The following is an 11,147-nucleotide window of genomic DNA, read 5'->3' as shown; positions in this document are numbered from 1 at the left end:
AATGGTAATATCCTCTGAAACAGCAGACGAATCAGTTAATGTAAGTATTTTACCTATCATGAGCTGGGGGACTTGGTCCAAAAGCAGAGTTCTTGAGTTTCTTCGCTCACACAATAAGTTTTTACTTGTTCAAAATACATCCCTTATGAACTGACATTGCAGTGCCGTGACCCGGATTCGAACCAGGGTTTCTACGGCCACAACGCAGGGTACTAACCACTATACGATCACGGCTGGCTGCAAGAGCAGCCTTATAGAGCCTACTTATTCTGTGAAAGTGACGTGTACAACCTGGCGAAACTCTTTTCATTTGGGTCTCGATAACGAATAAAGTGAAGAAGCAGATGCGCTTTTGACAGTCGGTACGTTTTAACTCATTCAAAAAGTGCCCTTTTTCCGTGACATTGGAATATCTCAATTGCATCCTCCTCACATCTTCTCTTCTCTCGACTCTCCTAATTCTCTAAACCCATTGGTGAGAAAAGCAGAGTGCCCTCCCCTCTGACCTTCTCCACCAATGTGTACAATAAAATGCTTGAAAAGGTACTGCTGAGATTTGAACTCAGGATCTCCTGTTTACTAGACAGGCACTTTAACCAACTAAGCCACAGCACCCATTGATTTGATGTATGTTACGTAACTAACACCCACACCGATGTGAATCAAACCAGTCTCATTCATTTAACCCATTTCTCTGTCTGGCAAAATCACGTCACAAAACAGATGTCATTTACTAATATTGGAATCGATATGGACACCTTCAATTGTCTAGCAACAGGGTTTGTTAAGCTATGTTTTGGGAACCAAAGAGGGCCTGAGCATGTGAGAGGTGGGTAGCGAGATATCAGTAAATATTTGTAATCACATACTATTTATTTTTAATAATGGTCATTCGAGGACAGTACATTTTACATTTGGGTTTCGAGATGAATAAACTCAAGAACCTCTGACATGGATTCTTAACCTATGGTTTGGGACCCAAAGCGGTTATTAACATGTGATCGGTGGGTCGCGAGATATGAGTAAACATTCAGAATCATACACTATTTCTTTAGAATTTCGGTTGTTCGATGACACTACATTTCACATTTGGCTCTCGAGCTTAAAAATGGTAAAGTCCTCTGAAACAGCAGACGAATCAGTTAATGTAAGTATTTTACCTATCATGAGCTGGGGGACTTGGTCCAAAAGCAGAGTTCTTGAGGTTCTTCGCTCACACAATAAGTTTTTACTTGTTCAAAATACAACCCTTTTGAACTGACATTGCAGTGCCGTGACCCGGATTCAAACCGGAGTTTCTACGGCCACAACGCAGGGTACTAACCACTATACGATCACGGCTGGCTGCAAGAGCAGCCTTATAGAGCCTACTTATTCTGTGAAAGTGACGTGTACAACCTGGCGAAACTCTTTTCATTTGGGTCTCGATAACGAATAAAGTGAAGAAGCAGATGCGCTTTTGACAGTCGGTACGTTTTAACTCATTCAAAAAGTGCCCTTTTTCCGTGACATTGGAATATCTCAATTGCATCCTCCTCACATCTTCTCTTCTCTCGACTCTCCTAATTCTCTAAACCCATTGGTGAGAAAAGCAGAGTGCCCTCCCCTCTGACCTTCTCCACCAATGTGTACAATAAAATGCTTGAAAAGGTACTGCTGAGATTTGAACTCAGGATCTCCTGTTTACTAGACAGGCACTTTAACCAACTAAGCCACAGCACCCATTGATTTGATGTATGTTGCGTAACTAACACCCACACCGATGTGAATCAAACCAGTCTCATTCATTTAACCCATTTCTCTGTCTGGCAAAATCACGTCACAAAACAGATGTCATTTACTAATATTGGAATCGATATGGACACCTTCAATTGTCTAGCAACAGGGTTTGTTAAGCTATGTTTTGGGAACCAAAGAGGGCCTGAGCATGTGAGAGGTGGGTAGCGAGATATCAGTAAATATTTGTAATCACATACTATTTATTTTTAATTATGGTCATTCGAGGACAGTACATTTTACATTTGGGTTTCGAGATGAATAAACTCAAGAACCTCTGACATGGATTCTTAACCTATGGTTTGGGACCCAAAGCGGTTATTAACATGTGATCGGTGGGTCGCGAGATATGAGTAAACATTCAGAATCATACACTATTTCTTTAGAATTTTGGTTGTTCGATGACACTACATTTCCCATTTGGCTCTCGAGCTTAAAAATGGTAATATCCTCTGAAACAGCAGACGAATCAGTTAATGTAAGTATTTTACCTATCATGAGCTGGGGGACTTGGTCCAAAAGCAGAGTTCTTGAGTTTCTTCGCTCACACAATAAGTTTTTACTTGTTCAAAATACAACCCTTATGAACTGACATTGCAGTGCCGTGACCCGGATTCGAACCAGGGTTTCTACGGCCACAACGCAGGGTACTAACCACTATACAATCACAGCTGGCTGCAAGAGCAGCCTTATAGAGCCTACTTATTCTGTGAAAGTGACGTGTACAACCTGGCGAAACTCTTTTCATTTGGGTCTCGATAACGAATAAAGTGAAGAAGCAGTTGCGCTTTTGACAGTCGGTACGTTTTAACTCATTCAAAAAGTGCCCTTTTTCCGTGACATTGGAATATCTCAATTGCATCCTCCTCACATCTTCTCTTCTCTCGACTCTCCTAATTCTCTAAACCCATTGGTGAGAAAAGCAGAGTGCCCTCCCCTCTGACCTTCTCCACCAATGTGTACAATAAAATGCTTGAAAAGGTACTGCTGAGATTTGAACTCAGGATCTCCTGTTTACTAGACAGGCACTTTAACCAACTAAGCCACAGCACCCATTGATTTGATGTATGTTGCGTAACTAACACCCACACCGATGTGAATCAAACCAGTCTCATTCATTTAACCCATTTCTCTGTCTGGCAAAATCACGTCACAAAACAGATGTCATTTACTAATATTGGAATCGATATGGACACCTTCAATTGTCTAGCAACAGGGTTTGTTAAGCTATGTTTTGGGAACCAAAGAGGGCCTGAGCATGTGAGAGGTGGGTAGCGAGATATCAGTAAATATTTGTAATCACATACTATTTATTTTTAATAATGGTCATTCGAGGACAGTACATTTTACATTTGGGTTTCGAGATGAATAAACTCAAGAACCTCTGACATTTATTCTTAACCTATGGTTTGGGACCCAAAGCGGTTATTAACATGTGATCGGTGGGTCGCGAGATATGAGTAAACATTCAGAATCATACACTATTTCTTTAGAATTTTGGTTGTTCGATGACACTACATTTCCCATTTGGCTCTCGAGCTTAAAAATGGTAAAATCCTCTGAAACAGCAGACGAATCAGTTAATGTAAGTATTTTACCTATCATGAGCTGGGGGACTTTGTCCAAAAGCAGAGTTCTTGAGTTTCTTCGCTCACACAATAAGTTTTTACTTGTTCAAAATACAACCCTTTTGAACTGACATTGCAGTGCCGTGACCCGGATTCAAACCAGAGATTCTGCAGCCACAACGCAGGGTACTAACCACTATACGATCACGGCTGGCTGCAAGAGCAGCCTTATAGAGCCTACTTATTCTGTGAAAGTGACGTGTACAACCTGGCGAAACTCTTTTCATTTGGGTCTCGATAACGAATAAAGTGAAGAAGCAGATGCGCTTTTGACAGTCGGTACGTTTTAACTCATTCAAAAAGTGCCCTTTTTCCGTGACATTGGAATATCTCAATTGCATCCTCCTCACGTCTTCTCTTCTCTCGACTTGCCTAATTCTCTAAACCCATTGGTGAGAAAAGCAGAGTGCCCTCCCCTCTGACCTTCTCCACCAATGTGTACAATAAAATGCTTGAAAAGGTACTGCTGAGATTTGAACTCAGGATCTCCTGTTTACTAGACAGGCACTTTAACCAACTAAGCCACAGCACCCATTGACTCAATGTATGTTGCGTAACTAACACCCACACCGATGTGAATCAAACCAGTCTCATTCATTTAACCCATTTCTCTGTCTGGCAAAATCACGTCACAAAACAGATGTCATTTACTAATATTGGAATCGATATGGACACCTTCAATTGTCTAGCAACAGGGTTTGTTAAGCTATGTTTTGGGAACCGAAGAGGGCCTGAGCATGTGAGAGGTGGGTAGCGAGATATCAGTAAATATTTGTAATCACATACTATTTATTTTTAATTATGGTCATTCGAGGACAGTACATTTTACATTTGGGTTTCGAGATGAATAAACTCAAGAACCTCTGACATGGATTCTTAACCTATGGTTTGGGACCCAAAGCGGTTATTAACATGTGATCGGTGGGTCGCGAGATATGAGTAAACATTCAGAATCATACACTATTTCTTTAGAATTACGGTTGTTCGATGACACTACATTTCCCATTTGGCTCTCTAGCTTAAAAATGGTAAAATCCTCTGAAACAGCAGACGAATCAGTTAATGTAAGTATTTTACCTATCATGAGCTGGGGGACTTGGTCCAAAAGCAGAGTTCTTGAGGTTCTTCGCTCACACAATAAGTTTTTACTTGTTCAAAATACAACCCTTTTGAACTGACATTGCAGTGCCGTGACCCGGATTCAACCGGAGATTTCTACGGCCACAACGCAGGATACTAACCACTATACGATCACGGCTGGCTGCAAGAGCAGCCTTATAGAGCCTACTTATTCTGTGAAAGTGACGTGTACAACCTGGCGAAACTCTTTTCATTTGGGTCTCGATAACGAATAAAGTGAAGAAGCAGATTGCGCTTTTGACAGTCGGTACGTTTTAACTCATTCAAAAAGTGCCCTTTTTCCGTGACATTGGAATATCTCAATTGCATCCTCCTCACGTCTTCTCTTCTCTCGACTTGCCTAATTCTCTAAACCCATTGGTGAGAAAAGCAGAGTGCCCTCCCCTCTGACCTTCTCCACCAATGTGTACAATAAAATGCTTGAAAAGGTACTGCTGAGATTTGAACTCAGGATCTCCTGTTTACTAGACAGGCACTTTAACCAACTAAGCCACAGCACCCATTGATTTGATGTATGTTGCGTAACTAACACCCACACCGATGTGAATCAAACCAGTCTCATTCATTTAACCCATTTCTCTGTCTGGCAAAATCACGTCACAAAACAGATGTCATTTACTAATATTGGAATCGATATGGACACCTTCAATTGTCTAGCAACAGGGTTTGTTAAGCTATGTTTTGGGAACCAAAGAGGGCCTGAGCATGTGAGAGGTGGGTAGCGAGATATCAGTAAATATTTGTAATCACATACTATTTATTTTTAATTATGGTCATTCGAGGACAGTACATTTTACATTTGGGTTTCGAGATGAATAAACTCAAGAACCTCTGACATTTATTCTTAACCTATGGTTTGGGACCCAAAGCGGTTATTAACATGTGATCGGTGGGTCGCGAGATATGAGTAAACATTCAGAATCATACACTATTTCTTTAGAATATCGGTTGTTCGATGAGACTACATTTCACATTTGGCTCTCGAGCTTAAAAATGGTAAAGTCCTCTGAAACAGCAGACGAATCAGTTAATGTAAGTATTTTACCTATCATGAGCTGGGGGACTTGGTCCAAAAGCAGAGTTCTTGAGTTTCTTCGCTCACACAATAAGTTTTTACTTGTTCAAAATACAACCCTTTTGAACTGACATTGCAGTGCCGTGACCCGGATTCAACCGGGTTTCTACGGCCACAACGCAGGGTACTAACCACTATACGATCACGGCTGGCTGCAAGAGCAGCCTTATAGAGCCTACTTATTCTGTGAAAGTGACGTGTACAACCTGGCGAAACTCTTTTCATTTTGGTCTCGATAACGAATAAAGTGAAGAAGCAGTTGCGCTTTTGACAGTCGGTACGTTTTAACTCATTCAAAAAGTGCCCTTTTTCCGTGACATTGGAATATCTCAATTGCATCCTCCTCACATCTTCTCTTCTCTCGACTCTCCTAATTCTCTAAACCCATTGGTGAGAAAAGCAGAGTGCCCTCCCCTCTGACCTTCTCCACCAATGTGTACAAAAAAATGCTTGAAAAGGTGCTGCTGAGATTTGAACTCAGGATCTCCTGTTTACTAGACAGGCACTTTAACCAACTAAGCCACAGCACCCATTGATTTGATGTATGTTGCGTAACTAACACCCACACCGATGTGAATCAAACCAGTCTCATTCATTTAACCCATTTCTCTGTCTGGCAAAATCACGTCACAAAACAGATGTCATTTACTAATATTGGAATCGATATGGACACCTTCAATTGTCTAGCAACAGGGTTTGTTAAGCTATGTTTTGGGAACCAAAGAGGGCCTGAGCATGTGAGAGGTGGGTAGCGAGATATCAGTAAATATTTGTAATCACATACTATTTATTTTTAATTATGGTCATTCGAGGACAGTACATTTTACATTTGGGCTTCGAGATGAATAAACTCAAGAACCTCTGACATGGATTCTTAAACTATGGTTTGGGACCCAAAGCGGTTATTAACATGTGATAGGTGGGTCGCGAGATATGAGTAAACATTCAGAATTATACACTATTTCTTTAGAATTTCGGTTGTTCGATGACACTACATTTCACATTTGGCTCTCGAGCTTAAAAATGTTAAAGTCCTCTGAAACAGCAGACGAATCAGTTAATGTAAGTATTTTACCTATCATGAGCTGGGGGACTTTGTCCAAAAGCAGAGTTCTTGAGTTTCTTCGCTCACACAATAAGTTTTTACTTGTTCAAAATACAACCCTTTTGAACTGACATTAGTGCCGTGACCCGGATTCAATCCGGGGTTTCTACGGCCACAACGCAGGGTACTAACCACTATACGATCACGTCTGGCTGCAAGAGCAGCCTTATAGAGCCTACTTATTCTGTGAAAGTGACGTGTACAACCTGGCGAAACTCTTTTCATTTGGGTCTCGATAACGAATAAAGTGAAGAAGCAGTTGCGCTTTTGACAGTCGGTACGTTTTAACTCATTCAAAAAGTGCCCTTTTTCCGTGACATTGGAATATCTCAATTGCATCCTCCTCACATCTTCTCTTCTCTCGACTCTCCTAATTCTCTAAACCCATTGGTGAGAAAAGCAGAGTGCCCTCCCCTCTGACCTTCTCCACCAATGTGTACAAAAAAATGCTTGAAAAGGTGCTGCTGAGATTTGAACTCAGGATCTCCTGTTTACTAGACAGGCACTTTAACCAACTAAGCCACAGCACCCATTGATTTGATGTATGTTGCGTAACTAACACCCACACCGATGTGAATCAAACCAGTCTCATTCATTTAACCCATTTCTCTGTCTGGCAAAATCACGTCACAAAACAGATGTCATTTACTAATATTGGAATCGATATGGACACCTTCAATTGTCTAGCAACAGGGTTTGTTAAGCTATGTTTTGGGAACCAAAGAGGGCCTGAGCATGTGAGAGGTGGGTAGCGAGATATCAGTAAATATTTGTAATCACATACTATTTATTTTTAATTATGGTCATTCGAGGACAGTACATTTTACATTTGGGTTTCGAGATGAATAAACTCAAGAACCTCTGACATGGATTCTTAACCTATGGTTTGGGACCCAAAGCGGTTATTAACATGTGATCGGTGGGTCGCGAGATATGAGTAAACATTCAGAATCATACACTATTTCTTTAGAATTTTGGTTGTTCGATGACACTACATTTCACATTTGGCTCTCGAGCTTAAAAATGGTAAAATCCTCTGAAACAGCAGACGAATCAGTTAATGTAAGTATTTTACCTATCATGAGCTGGGGGACTTTGTCCAAAAGCAGAGTTCTTGAGTTTCTTCGCTCACACAATAAGTTTTTACTTGTTCAAAATACAACCCTTTTGAACTGACATTGCAGTGCCGTGACCCGGATTCGAACCAGGGTTTCTACGGCCACAACGCAGGGTACTAACCACTATACAATCACGGCTGGCTGCAAGAGCAGCCTTATAGAGCCTACTTATTCTGTGAAAGTGACGTGTACAACCTGGCGAAACTCTTTTCATTTGGGTCTCGATAACGAATAAAGTGAAGAAGCAGATGCGCTTTTGACAGTCGGTACGTTTTAACTCATTCAAAAAGTGCCCTTTTTCCGTGACATTGGAATATCTCAATTGCATCCTCCTCACGTCTTCTCTTCTCTCGACTTGCCTAATTCTCTAAACCCATTGGTGAGAAAAGCAGAGTGCCCTCCCCTCTGACCTTCTCCACCAATGTGTACAATAAAATGCTTGAAAAGGTACTGCTGAGATTTGAACTCAGGATCTCCTGTTTACTAGACAGGCACTTTAACCAACTAAGCCACAGCACCCATTGACTCAATGTATGTTGCGTAACTAACACACACACCGATTTGAATCAAACCAGTCTCATTCATTTAACCCATTTCTCTGTCTGGCAAAATCACGTCACAAAACAGATGTCATTTACTAATATTGGAATCGATATGGACACCTTCAATTGTCTAGCAACAGGGTTTGTTAAGCTATGTTTTGGGAACCGAAGAGGGCCTGAGCATGTAAGAGGTGGGTAGCGAGATATCAGTAAATATTTGTAATCACATACTATTTATTTTTAATTATGGTCATTCGAGTACAGTACATTTTACATTTGGGTTTCGAGATGAATAAACTCAAGAACCTCTGACATGGATTCTTAACCTATGGTTTGGGACCCAAAGCGGTTATTAACATGTGATCGGTGGGTCGCGAGATATGAGTAAACATTCAGAATCATACACTATTTCTTTAGAATTTCGGTTGTTCGATGACACTACATTTCCCATTTGGCTCTCGAGCTTAAAAATGGTAAAATCCTCTGAAACAGCAGACGAATCAGTTAATGTAAGTATTTTACCTATCATGAGCTGGGGGACTTGGTCCAAAAGCAGAGTTCTTGAGGTTCTTCGCTCACACAATAAGTTTTTACTTGTTCAAAATACAACCCTTTTGAACTGACATTAGTGCCGTGACCCGGATTCAATCCGGGGTTTCTACGGCCACAACGCAGGGTACTAACCACTATACGATCACGGCTGGCTGCAAGAGCAGCCTTATAGAGCCTACTTATTCTGTGAAAGTGACGTGTACAACCTGGCAAAACTCTTTTCATTTTGGTCTCGATAACGAATAAAGTGAAGATGCAGTTGCGCTTTTGACAGTCGGTACGTTTTAACTCATTCAAAAAGTGCCCTTTTTCCGTGACATTGGAATATCTCAATTGCATCCTCCTCACATCTTCTCTTCTCTCGACTCTCCTAATTCTCTAAACCCATTGGTGAGAAAAGCAGAGTGCCCTCCCCTCTGACCTTCTCCACCAATGTGTACAATAAAATGCTTGAAAAGGTACTGCTGAGATTTGAACTTAGGATCTCCTGTTTCCTAGACAGGCACTTTAACCAACTAAGCCACAGCACCCTTTGATTTGATGTATGTTGCGTAACTAACACCCACACCGATGTGAATCAAACCAGTCTCATTCATTTAACCCATTTCTCTGTCTGGCAAAATCATGTCACAAAACAGATGTCATTTACTAATATTGGAATCGATATGGACACCTTCAATTGTCTAGCAACAGGGTTTGTTAAGCTATGTTTTGGGAACCAAAGAGGGCCTGAGCATTTGAGAGGTGGGTAGCGAGATATCAGTAAATATTTGTAATCACATACTATTTATTTTTAATTATGGTCATTCGAGGACAGTACATTTTACATTTGGGTTTCGAGATGAATAAACTCAAGAACCTCTGACATTTATTCTTAACCTATGGTTTGGGACCCAAAGGCGGTTATTAACATGTGATCGGTGGGTCGCGAGATATGAGTAAACATTCAGAATCATACACTATTTCTTTAGAATTTCGGTTGTTCGATGACACTACATTTCCCATTTGGCTCTCGAGCTTAAAAATGGTAAAATCCTCTGAAACAGCAGACGAATCAGTTAATGTCCGTATTTTACCCATCATGAGCTGGGGGACTTTGTCCAAAGCAGAGTTCTTGAGTTTCTTCGCTCACACAATAAGTTTTTACTCGTTCAAAATACAAACCTTTTGAACTGACATTGAAGTGCCGTGACCCGGATTCAAACCGGGTTTGCTGCAGCCACAACGCAGAGTACTAACCATTATACGATCATGGCTGGCTTTAAGAACAGTCTTACAGAGCCTACTTCTTCTGTGAAAGTGACGTGTACAACCTGTCGAGACTCTTTTCATTTGGGTCTTGATAACGAATAAACTGAAGAAGCAGTTGCGCTTTTGACAGTCGGTACGTTTTAACTCATTCAAAAAGTGCCCTTTTTCCGTGACATTGGAATATCTCAATTGCATCCTCCTCACATCTTCTCTTCTCTCGACTCTCCTAATTCTCTAAACCCATTGGTGAGAAAAGCAGAGTACCCTCCCCTCTGACTTTCTCCACCAATGTGTACAATAAAATGCTTGAAAAGGTACTGCTGAGATTTGAACTCAGGATCTCCTGTTTACTAGACAGGCACTTTAACCAACTAAGCCACAGCACCCATAGATATAATTTTTATATATGGCGTTAGCATGTGAGAGATGGGTCCCAAGATATGAGTAAACGTTCAAGGACAATACATTTTTTATTTGAGTGTCCTCAGAAATAGTAGATGAATCAGTTAATGTAAATCATTAGAGAGAGAGAGACAGCGAGAGAGAAACAAGAAAATGGGAGTCAGATGTGAGTGAGCATAAATTCAATAAAACTATTTCAAACACACAGTCTCTCCCAATCTCCTCTCTCTCTGAGAGACATTGACGTTGAAAGTCTGAAAGGTTTCAGCTATTTTTAAATATTGCAGGTGGTCATGATATTAACACTATTCTGTTGATTATTATTCTGATAGAGTGCTAGTGGGGGATATTACTCCATTCACAGGACAGTAAACACAATTTCCTTTTAATTTGACATGAAACAAGCAACAGCCAGGGAAATAAGAGATATCTGCTATTTCAAGAGCTCCTTTTTCATGTTTGTGTGTTTCATGTTTTCATGGAAACCGAGGAGGGGAGGTTACGAATATGAATGCCAGGGTATCAAGGGTAAGTGCAACTATGAAATAGCAATGATGC

General features: G+C 40.8%; 13 non-coding genes across 13 annotated transcripts; all 13 read right to left on the bottom strand.

Moving 5' to 3' along the window:
* Nucleotides 1-162: 162 nt before the first annotated feature.
* On the bottom strand, nt 163-234 carry trnah-gug (transfer RNA histidin (anticodon GUG)). The gene has a single exon. It is a non-coding gene; the product is annotated as a tRNA-His (tRNA).
* A 307-nt stretch (nt 235-541) lies between these two features.
* On the bottom strand, nt 542-615 carry trnat-agu (transfer RNA threonine (anticodon AGU)). Its single transcript has one exon. It is a non-coding gene; the product is annotated as a tRNA-Thr (tRNA).
* A 1,033-nt stretch (nt 616-1,648) lies between these two features.
* Nucleotides 1,649-1,722, bottom strand: trnat-agu (transfer RNA threonine (anticodon AGU)). Its single transcript has one exon. It is a non-coding gene; the product is annotated as a tRNA-Thr (tRNA).
* Nucleotides 1,723-2,376: 654 nt separating this feature from the next.
* trnah-gug (transfer RNA histidin (anticodon GUG)) lies at nt 2,377-2,448 on the bottom strand. The gene has a single exon. It is a non-coding gene; the product is annotated as a tRNA-His (tRNA).
* Nucleotides 2,449-2,755: 307 nt separating this feature from the next.
* On the bottom strand, nt 2,756-2,829 carry trnat-agu (transfer RNA threonine (anticodon AGU)). The gene has a single exon. It is a non-coding gene; the product is annotated as a tRNA-Thr (tRNA).
* A 1,033-nt stretch (nt 2,830-3,862) lies between these two features.
* trnat-agu (transfer RNA threonine (anticodon AGU)) lies at nt 3,863-3,936 on the bottom strand. The gene has a single exon. It is a non-coding gene; the product is annotated as a tRNA-Thr (tRNA).
* A 1,034-nt stretch (nt 3,937-4,970) lies between these two features.
* On the bottom strand, nt 4,971-5,044 carry trnat-agu (transfer RNA threonine (anticodon AGU)). Its single transcript has one exon. It is a non-coding gene; the product is annotated as a tRNA-Thr (tRNA).
* A 1,031-nt stretch (nt 5,045-6,075) lies between these two features.
* Nucleotides 6,076-6,149, bottom strand: trnat-agu (transfer RNA threonine (anticodon AGU)). Its single transcript has one exon. It is a non-coding gene; the product is annotated as a tRNA-Thr (tRNA).
* A 1,031-nt stretch (nt 6,150-7,180) lies between these two features.
* On the bottom strand, nt 7,181-7,254 carry trnat-agu (transfer RNA threonine (anticodon AGU)). The gene has a single exon. It is a non-coding gene; the product is annotated as a tRNA-Thr (tRNA).
* A 654-nt stretch (nt 7,255-7,908) lies between these two features.
* trnah-gug (transfer RNA histidin (anticodon GUG)) lies at nt 7,909-7,980 on the bottom strand. Its single transcript has one exon. It is a non-coding gene; the product is annotated as a tRNA-His (tRNA).
* A 307-nt stretch (nt 7,981-8,287) lies between these two features.
* trnat-agu (transfer RNA threonine (anticodon AGU)) lies at nt 8,288-8,361 on the bottom strand. The gene has a single exon. It is a non-coding gene; the product is annotated as a tRNA-Thr (tRNA).
* A 1,031-nt stretch (nt 8,362-9,392) lies between these two features.
* On the bottom strand, nt 9,393-9,466 carry trnap-agg (transfer RNA proline (anticodon AGG)). The gene has a single exon. It is a non-coding gene; the product is annotated as a tRNA-Pro (tRNA).
* A 1,033-nt stretch (nt 9,467-10,499) lies between these two features.
* On the bottom strand, nt 10,500-10,573 carry trnat-agu (transfer RNA threonine (anticodon AGU)). The gene has a single exon. It is a non-coding gene; the product is annotated as a tRNA-Thr (tRNA).
* Nucleotides 10,574-11,147: the final 574 nt, after the last annotated feature.

This window comes from Salmo trutta, chromosome 30, assembly GCF_901001165.1.
Source record: "Salmo trutta chromosome 30, fSalTru1.1, whole genome shotgun sequence".
Lineage (NCBI taxonomy): Eukaryota > Metazoa > Chordata > Actinopteri > Salmoniformes > Salmonidae > Salmo > Salmo trutta.
This window is presented reverse-complemented; position numbering and strand designations above follow the sequence as displayed.